Here is a 9466-nt window from a genome sequence, read left to right as displayed (position 1 = left end):
AGTCACCGAACGAGGGCCACGAGCCCCCGGAAGGAATCCTCTGCCCCAGCCCTCATCCAGTGTTTGTCGCTCAATACCACGTTATTTCCTGGGAGGGAGGGTAGGGTCCCTAGTTTCTTCTCTTATCAAACACAACGTTACTCTTGATTAAAAAAAAAAAAAGGCACAAAGGGGAACAGTGGAAAACAGAATGACTTCGGAAGGCCAAGCGGCTGTCTGCATTTTGCCAGAACCAGACGTTGCCTCCCCGTGGGCCCCCCGAGGCGGCCAGCACTCCGGAGCGTGGTGATTCCCCAGGGAGCCAGGCGTGAAGTGGCCCTAGGACACCCATGTCTGGGAGAGACGCCTTGAGAGCCGCAAGGAGGGAGCCGGGGCAGAGAGCCACCCAATCTGTGTCCAGAATTTCCAGTGCAGGTTGCTTAGCGGCTCCAAGCTTGGTTTTCTCACCTGTAAAATGGGGCTGGTAAGACGAGGTAGCTCACAGGATTGCTGGGAAGCTTTGACAGAATGGGATGCAACCCTTTGCACAATGCCTGGCACATAAGGAGTGGCCATTTAACTGTCTCTTTGGTACTAGTCATCTCTGGGGGCGCAGTGGCAAGGAGGGACAGTGGGAAAGACGGCTCAGGGGAGGAGACCAAGGCCATCCCCACGGCCCTGCCGATGACCCCTCTGGGCAAGGGTGCGGAACGTTTCTCCCGTTCATCCAGGTCGCGGCTCACTCCCAGATAGGGAGCAACAGGGCGGCACAAGAAAGGCCGCCTCCCACGAGACGGGCACCGCGCCGAGCCATGCCTGGATCCAAAGGAGACGTCTCTGTCCAGCATTTCGCAGGGCTCTTCGGAGCCAGCTCCTGGGGCGCACACAAAGACCCATTCAGGATGGCTGCAGTTCGGAAAGCAAGCAGATGAGCCGGGGGGCTCAGGAAGGGGTGGAGAAGAGCCCAGAGCCTGGCACCAGCCCCACGGGGGCCCGCCTCAGGCAAGCGCGCGTGGAGGGCTCAGGTCCGCAGCCACGGAGGCGGCGCTCTTTGTTTGCCCTCAGATTCCTTTCTCTGGTGGTGGTCCGGGGCCTCGAGGACACCAGCTGGCATGGCAGGGACTGAATGACCTCCCTGGCGGAGGCTGGGAACCCCCACCCCACGATGCCAGCGTAATAAGCAGGGAGGGTATCCGGTGGATACAGGCCATTACGCACTGGCCTGCCGTTTCCGAAAGCACTCCTTTCTGGGAAAAAAATGCCTCTCCCCGGTTCCCACCCAGAGGTCCTAGCTGCAGCGCTGTCGTAAGAAACAAGAAGCTACGTAAGTATACAGTAGCTGCCCGTTACTCCCAGGACCTGGGAGGTGGCTCCACACTCATCAGCCTCAGTCTTCCCATCTGTACAATGGGGCCTGGTGCTATAATCTTTCAGAATTCAACAAGCAGCTGCTGTGAGAGTTGCTAGGTGGCTGTCTGTTTCTTTTCTCTGACCCAACAGTCAGGCTCCAGCCCTAGCCTTCCTCCGGGCAGCCTCCTGGACGGCATGGCTTTGCGGGCAGTCCTCAGATACGCCAGACGTGATGGGTCACGGGCATGCCAGCTGTGGGGGGCCGTGAACGATGGGGCAGAGAGGCTGCTTGAAGGATCATGACCCTTGACTGCAGAGGGCAATGAGATTCCTTCCTTTACCTTTTCCCTCCTAAATCCACGAGAGGCTGTCCCAATGAGGTGACGAGTCCAACACGGGACAGAGAACCGAGCCCCCTTTGGCCACCAGGATTGTAAGGCATTTCCTATGGGACAACAGCATTTCCCAGAGGACTCGACTCGGAATGACAGGAAGGATCTTCTATGATCTAAAGATGTTTCTACATCAGTTAATTCAGCTGCCCGCCTTTCCTGGAATGCACTAACTGCATTCATTCCCCTAGACATCTCCCACCCGGTGGTAAAACTCAGTATAAACACTACTTCTTCCAGGAAGCCTTCCCTGGCTGCAGAGTTGCAGTTAGTGTCCCTTCATCATACACCCACAACACCCCAGGTACACATCTCTCTCGGCATTGAAGAAATGGCATTGAAATCATCTCTGTCTCAGTCTTCTCTGTGCTCAGAGAAGCACAGCTTAACCCCGGCTTCCAGTATGCTGCTGGCACAATGTAAGAGTTCAATAAATGTTTACTTAACTAAATGGATGTGTCTCTCTCTTTAGCCTAGTTGCTGGGATAAACCCTCATTTGTATTTTTATCCAAGTATCCTGCAAACTTTGCTGTCAGGAAGTTCAATCTCAGACCCAACTGCGCACATGCCTTACTACCTTTGTTTCTTTTTTGTTTTTAAGTTTATTTATTTATTTTGAGAGAAAGAGAGTGAGCTCGGGAGAGCAGGGGTGGAGCGGAGAGAGAAAATTCCAAGCAGGCCCTGCACAGTCAGCGCAGAGCCCGACGCGGGACTCGAACTCATGAGCCGTTAAGATCATGGCCTGCGCTGACTAAGCCCACCCAGGTGCCCCATCTTGCTACTTTTTCTAACCTCATGAGACCACAATGGCTTACATCTTCATTCTTATCACAATAATAGTAGAAATCACTGTTATCACTCATCATTTCTTTCTACCGGGTCAGTTTCATTTTTTCCAGGCTTACATCGGGAATGAGCGCTCAGAATCTCAGACCCGACAGTTTTTACTTTTAACAGACAAACAGAAAAGGACTTTCTGCAAGTTTTCGGGAAGCACCTACTATATGCCAGGCTCTGTATGATGGAAAATAGACGAATACCTACATCCTGCATTGAGAGATTTTCAACCTAGAAGAGGAAATCGTGGGGTCACTTAATTTAGCTAATGCAAAGCAACACCCTACTTGCTTTGGGGTCCCTCGGTTAGAATGACGAAGTTTTGAAAACATGGAAAAGTTCGGAGTGCTTAAAACACAAACAAAGTTTCAAAGTCCTGAGCAGCTGGTGAAAAACCTAGTGGCCCAATCAGGGAGCGTGCTGGGGACATGCTGGAGAGAGCCCATTAAAGGATAAGTGCCATGTGTATATTGACACTGAGAAAAAAAAATTCATTTGCATTTTCACTGCGGGGGCAGAGGCTGGCCTCCACTGACCTGCTGGAGGGGCTAGTCGCCAACCCCCAGAACTGGCAGGCTCCCTCCTTTCTGGCCAAGGAGCTCAGGGTCTGCGTGACTTGAGGCAAGTCATGTGGGGACATTTGGGATTCTGATCTAGCGAGCCAGTGGAGGCAGCACAGATAAGACCAGGACAGAAATCTGGCAGCCTAAGTAACGTCAGCTTGGGCTGAGATTTTGGCTCCGGCTCCCGTGGGGGGCCTGGGGCTGGAGACCGGGAAGGCTGCGCTTGGAGCTGGTGACAGCAGGTGGCGCAGGAGAGCAGAAACCGACCGTCGGTGGGGCCCGCAGGAAAGCCTGGTATTTATTCCTTCTGCCCCCGGAAGAGAGGCACGAGGGCCAAGAACGGCAAAGGAGACCAGGCTCTCCGCAAGGTGCCGAAAAAGGCAAATTTCCCAGACGGAGCGTAGAGCCAGATATGGGCGTTTCGCAGGTAAAGTAAAGCCAAGGTAGGTCCACAGAAGTCTAGGTCAAATCCTTGGATGGCCAGCACTTTGAGGAAATGCGCAAAGAAAAGGAAAGAGAAAAACAACGTACGATATTCACTTCAGGGACAAGATGAACACTCCTAGAGTTGAAAGGTTCCAACCACTCAGAACTCTTAGCTGCTCTGCAAAGTAGAATTCCCCAAATAGCCTCTCCCCGCCCCGCCCCCACCAACAAAATGAAAAACAACGACAACCACAATCACAACCACTTATTCTGGCTGGTAAAGCCCTGGAAAGCAGCATTTTTTTCTTAAGTTTATTTATTTTGAGGGGGGAGGGGCAGAGAGAGGGAGAGAGAAAGACTCTCAAGCACTGAGCCCAGTGTGGGGCTGGAACCCATGAACCATGAGATCCTGACCTGAGTAGAAATCAAGAGTCAGACACTTAACTGACTGAGCCACCCAGGTGACCCTGGAAAGGAGCTTTTTTTTTTTTTTTAAACAAAAGGGAAGTTTATTTACATCCCAAAGCTACTCAGAGAAGCCACCTTTTTGATGTTCTTATCTCTGGGCCAGCACGCCTCTGAATCAGTCGTGGGAAGAGGGCAGCCAGAAAGTTTCCTTTCCACATACACCCCAGCCTCCCCAGCTTCTGCGCCCTGAAGGGCAGAAAGCATGGTCCTACTTATCTATGTACACAGAGCCGTAAGTTGCAGAACTTTAAGCAGGCGAGGACCATAAGCACGGGGATAAAGAATCACACACAAGACACGGGACAACCTCTCCTCCAAAAGATAACATTCAAAGGCAATAGACTGCTGAGTCGTGCAGTAGAGAATTCACTTCACACACTTAAGCAGTGTGGGTTGGCTTGAGGATAAATCTTAGAGAATTTAACAAATTGGACTTATTTTTTTCCTTTTGGTTTACTTTCATGGTGTGACTTCTCTTGTGGGGAAACAATCCTAGATACTTATGGTCCGATGTATAAATCAGTTCTCTGTGTTTACTTACGTACCTATACATACATGCAGATTTTGTCTTGCTTGAAAAACTGTGGAAACATTTGATGTGTTTGTTTTCTTTTCTTTCTTTCTTTTTTTTTTTTTTGATGTTTATTTATTTTTGACAGAGAGAGAGAGACAGAACATGAGCGGGGGAGGGGCAGAGAGAGAGGGAGACACAGAATCCGAAGCAGGCTCCAGGCTCTGAGCTGTCAGCACAGAGCCCGACGCGGGGCTCGAACTCACAGACCGCGAGATCATGACCTGAGCCGAAGTCGGCCCCTCAACCGACTGAGCCACCCAGGCGCCCTGATGTGTTTGTTTTCAATCTTCTGAAAAACCAGGGTCTGTTCAACTAGGTCCACTGTTGGCTGCATGGCTCAGCATGAGTCTGGGGTCTGTCCCATGCCTGCAACTTGATGGGACCCACATCACAGGTATCTCAACAACGGAAAGGAGAAGAGAGAGGGGAATCAGGCTCCAATCAAGGTCCAGGAAGGCACAGGGCAAGGAGGGACGAATTGCCCTTGGGTGGGACCAGGAGGGCTTCATGGAAGTGGATCCTGGTCTGTTTCATCCCTGTTTGCCTTTGGACATGTTTTGTTCTGCCTGGAAAACCCTTCCTCAACTCCCACCATCTTCCTTCTCTGGGTTAATTTCTGGTCTTCAAGAATCCACACTGATCTCACCGGATGCCCTCGCTGACCAGCACCTTGCCCCTGTGGTGTCCTCAGAAGTCCTGTGCAAACCTCATTCAAGGGCACCACACAGAAATGATGTTACCTCCCCCCAACCTCACCCTAATATTCACCCACCACTTCGCAGACTCCTTCTTTTCTGCTTGTTAATGTTCTCCCAGATCCCTCTCTGTGCAACTTCCTCCCAAGCAGAGTCGCCAGTTGCAAACAGAATGCCCAGTTAAATTAGAATTTTAGACAAACAACAAATCATGTTTTCGTGTAAGTGTAACCCCAACCTTGTCTCACTCCTGAGACCGCAGACTTCACGCCTTGTCCCCACCCCTGTGCCCTGGGAGGGGCGAGGGCATTCAAAGTTGCAGGTACACTTTCTCAGCCCTGACCTCTCGCCCCAACCCTCCAAGAAGAAAAGGGGGTACGCCTTGCACACACTTCTAGCATGCTGGAAGAGTAATCTAAGGTCAGTTTCAGATCCATTTCGTGCTTTTACTCCCATATTAGGTGTATTATTCAACAGAAACGAAGTGCCTCAGTTCAATATGAAAACATTTGCTCAATTATTTTTAAATAGGAGGGTTATCACTTACTTTTCATTGAAATGCGGCTTAATGAATTGCATGAACTGTATGACTATGACACTTTGAAATCTGTTAGATCCATGTTTAATTTCCTATGGTGGCAGGCTGGATGCGGTGACATTTACCTTCTCAGTTCCCGTTGGCTCTTTCAACCTTTTCTCTCCTGGAAGAAGCAAGGAGATCCAGCTGGCAAGGCAAGAAGCTGCAGAAACACATCCAGTCTCGTCAGACGGTGTCCATCACTGTGAGACATCCTCGAATTTAACTTGCCCTCTTTATTTCACGTAGCAAATGGAACTGTAAAAATGAAAATAGCAACATCTTGGATTCTTCTAACAGATTCCTTCCACCCAAGATTAACATGCCTGCCACTTATATCCCGTCTGAAAAACTGGACAAAAAAAATTGCAACAAGGATCATTTACAGCTGTGGTTGCCCTTTTTCACGTCATGACACACACAGTAAATTATGGCAATTGCATGGGGGGTGGGGATAAGGTGGAAAGAATTCAGGAGGCTCTGTTTGAGACTTAGTGAGAAAATTAATTAAAAGTCGTTAATTATGTTTAAAATGATAAAATGTTATGGAAGGTATTAAATATGGGCTTTTTAAAACACCTTCCAGTAAAATAAATCACTTTCTATTAAACAACACCTAATACCTGATTTTTAAGATGTAAAGATTAAAATCACAGATGCTTCCTATGTCATTAGAAAAAATATAAAATATACGAGCAAATCAAATTAAAAAAAAAAAAAGCCTAACATTTTACACTGCAGGCAATGCAGAGAATATCACTGATGCCAAACAAATCAAGGCTAAAATGTAATTGAACTAATACTAGGACTTTTTTCTTTTTTTTTAAGATACCAGTACATTGTAACAGGTAAATCTGGGAAGTGGATTGTTCGTAGCTGCCCCAGTATCAGGCACTCAAAAAGTCATTACAGGAGTCCGGAATATTATGGATGAAGCCATACAGTGAGTGTTCAAATAGAACTGAAGATGTCTAAATGCTATCAAAATTGCTTTTCCATATTTTTACCACTCTGCGAAACTTACCACCATCTTGGGAAATCCCTGTAAACTACCCCAGCCTCTGCAGGCCTGCCTTAGCGCCCCCTGGAAGCTCTGCCTTCCGATTCTGGTCCATTCCTAGCCCACTGTTGGTGTAACAAACACACCCAGAATGAACGGGGGGGGGGGGGGGGGGGGGGAGGAGGGGGGCAGAGGCGGGGGAGGTGCCTGAGTGGCGCAGTCTGTTAAAACATCCGACTCTTGGTCTTGGCTCATGTCATGATCTCACGGTTTGTGAGTTCAAGCTTCGAATCAGGCTCTGCACGGATGGTGTGGAGCCTGCTTGGGATTCTGTCTCTCCTCTCTGCCCCTCGCCTGCTGGTGCTCACTCATGCGCTCTCTCTCTCTATATATATACACATGTGTATATATACACACACATATATATATATACACATGTATATATATATATACACGTATATACACAATGTGTGTATATATATATATTCTTTGTTTTTTTTTAATGAATGGGCACCAAAGAAGAGAACTATTTTTATCTCCGAATTAAACGAAAATCTTCCCGAGACATCAAAGACTACAGAACACTGAGGTTAAGCACCCACAGAGAACTCAGGGACTGCACTCCTTCCCTAGCCAGCCTCCGTGTGTGGACAGGACCAGACCAGTGCCCCCATTCCATCCAAGCACGTGTCTGGACCCACTGTGGAGCCCAAGCCCTGGGATGAGCGCCGGAAGGCAGAGAAAGATGCAAAACCCCTGCTCCTCTTTACGAGCCCCTGACAGGATGGAGAGCGGGCCCAGGGATGCAGGGGAATCTCTGGTTTACCTGAATCACGTCCACGAGGAGGTTCAATGATTCTTCAGATTCAGCGGCTCTCTGCCAGCCACCCTCCGTTTCGGCGACAATCAGACACATGATCGTACGGAGCACCTGGCTGCCTTTCTCCTGAATAATTCTCCTGCCTCCCAGAGCGTGCCTAAAGTTTGACTCTTGAAAGTGTTTCTCTCCTACTGAAAAGGATGCCACTTTTCCCTTCTCACTCGCAGCTACCCCAGATGGTTTCGGAGCTTGGAAAGAAGGGCACACTACCACCAGTCACCATGAGTGACTGTATTCCTACATGCCTGGAATGCAAAACCCAGAGGATTAGAAAGCTGGGTTGAAAATGAACCTGACAGGTTTGTGGGGTTTTTTTTGGGGGGGGGGTAGGTTTTTCTCTATTCATCCCACTTCCTAGGATGCCACAGGGTGTCCTCAAGCAGAGGACTTACTGAAACCGTCAGCCAAGCCCGTGCCCCTCCAGCGCCTGTCTCCTTCAGTCCCGTCCCTGGAAGGATCACAGTACTCAGCCACATGGTTTTCTCCATTCTGTCATGGATGGCACACCCACCAGGGAGCCCCGTCTGAGCGCCCAGCAGCACAAAATTAACTAATGTGCATAAATTAGCACCAAATGTCTACTCTGTGGAGAAATGCCAAAACCGTTCTTTCCCGCAACAGATAACTGACCACTCCCCAGTCCCCATCAGCCTCTTTTCTTTAGCAACGCCCTGCACCTTGCCCCATCTTGTGTTCAGTTTTATGGTTTATCAGATGATTCCAAATCCATTTCCTCACTGGACCTCTGACATTTGGGCGGCCAGCGATGCAGAGGTTTTATTTCCATTATATCAATGAAAAAAAAAAAATAATAAAGCTCAATGACCAGCCCAAGCCATGCAGCTAAAAGGTAAAGGGGCGGCTGTCAAAACAAGGTCTTCTGACTCAGAATCCAATATGCTTTTCAAAACACCAGAGACTACGAGAGACACATTCAAGAGGACGGATGTCGGGGCGCCTGGGTGGCTCAGTCGGTTAAGCGTCCGACTTCAGCTCAGGTCATGATCTTGCATTTCATGGGTTCGAGCCCCGCGTCGGGCTCTGCGCTGACAGCTCGGAGCCTGGAGCCTGCTTCGGATTCTGTGTCTCCCTCTCTCTCTGCCCCTCCCTCACTTGCACTCTGTGTCTGTCCCTCAAAAATAAATAAACATTAAAAAAGAATAATAAGGGGCGGGGCTAATGTTGAAGCTGTCAACCTCCAGCTCACAGCCCACATTCGCCAGATGTCTCTGATAAAAGTCGCCTAAGCATCTGAGTCACCTTTCTGCGCAGTTGATTCTAAGATACACAGACACACTTGTATACGTATAAAATGTATGGCCATCCCAGTATTGAAAACTCCTTGCCACATTTACCCTCCACGGGTAAATTTACTTCCCCACGAAGCAGAAGCCCCGTATCTATTGGCTGAGTGAATAAATTAAAGCTTATCTTTCTCATCGCTTTCTGCGTCTCCAAATGGCCCTTCTACTGCAGCCAGTGCCATCCCGCGGCCGCCCCGCCAACCACGCTGGAGCCGAAGGAGGCCCGATGCAACCAAATGGATCAGAACCAGACAGAAACCAAACAGTTCCTCTTCTCCTGGAGCACGGTCTACAAATTCTGGCTGCAGAGACGACTGGGGTAAATGTTCTAATCCTTTGGGACCGATAATCCTTTGAAAGAGCTATTCGGATCTCACTTTATAAACGGAGAGGTAGAAGCTCAGAGGAATTAAATCATTA

The 9466-nt window shown here is 49.1% G+C and overlaps 1 long non-coding RNA gene across 1 annotated transcript in view; it reads right to left on the bottom strand.

Moving 5' to 3' along the window:
* Nucleotides 1-227: 227 nt before the first annotated feature.
* Nucleotides 228-9466, bottom strand: part of LOC132661011 (uncharacterized) — a 141475-nt gene continuing 132236 nt past the window's right edge. The window contains exons 4-5 of the long non-coding RNA XR_014135315.1: nucleotides 5949-6120; nucleotides 228-4988 (exon numbers count right to left, since the gene is read on the bottom strand). This is a non-coding gene — a long non-coding RNA (uncharacterized LOC132661011). The remainder of the gene's footprint in view (nucleotides 4989-5948; nucleotides 6121-9466) is intronic.

This window comes from Panthera onca, chromosome D1 (assembly GCF_046562875.1).
Source record: "Panthera onca isolate mPanOnc1 chromosome D1, mPanOnc1 haplotype 2, whole genome shotgun sequence".
Classification (NCBI taxonomy): Eukaryota; Metazoa; Chordata; class Mammalia; order Carnivora; family Felidae; genus Panthera; species Panthera onca.
Note: the sequence above shows the minus strand (reverse complement) of the source record. Positions and strands in the feature narration are given on the sequence as shown.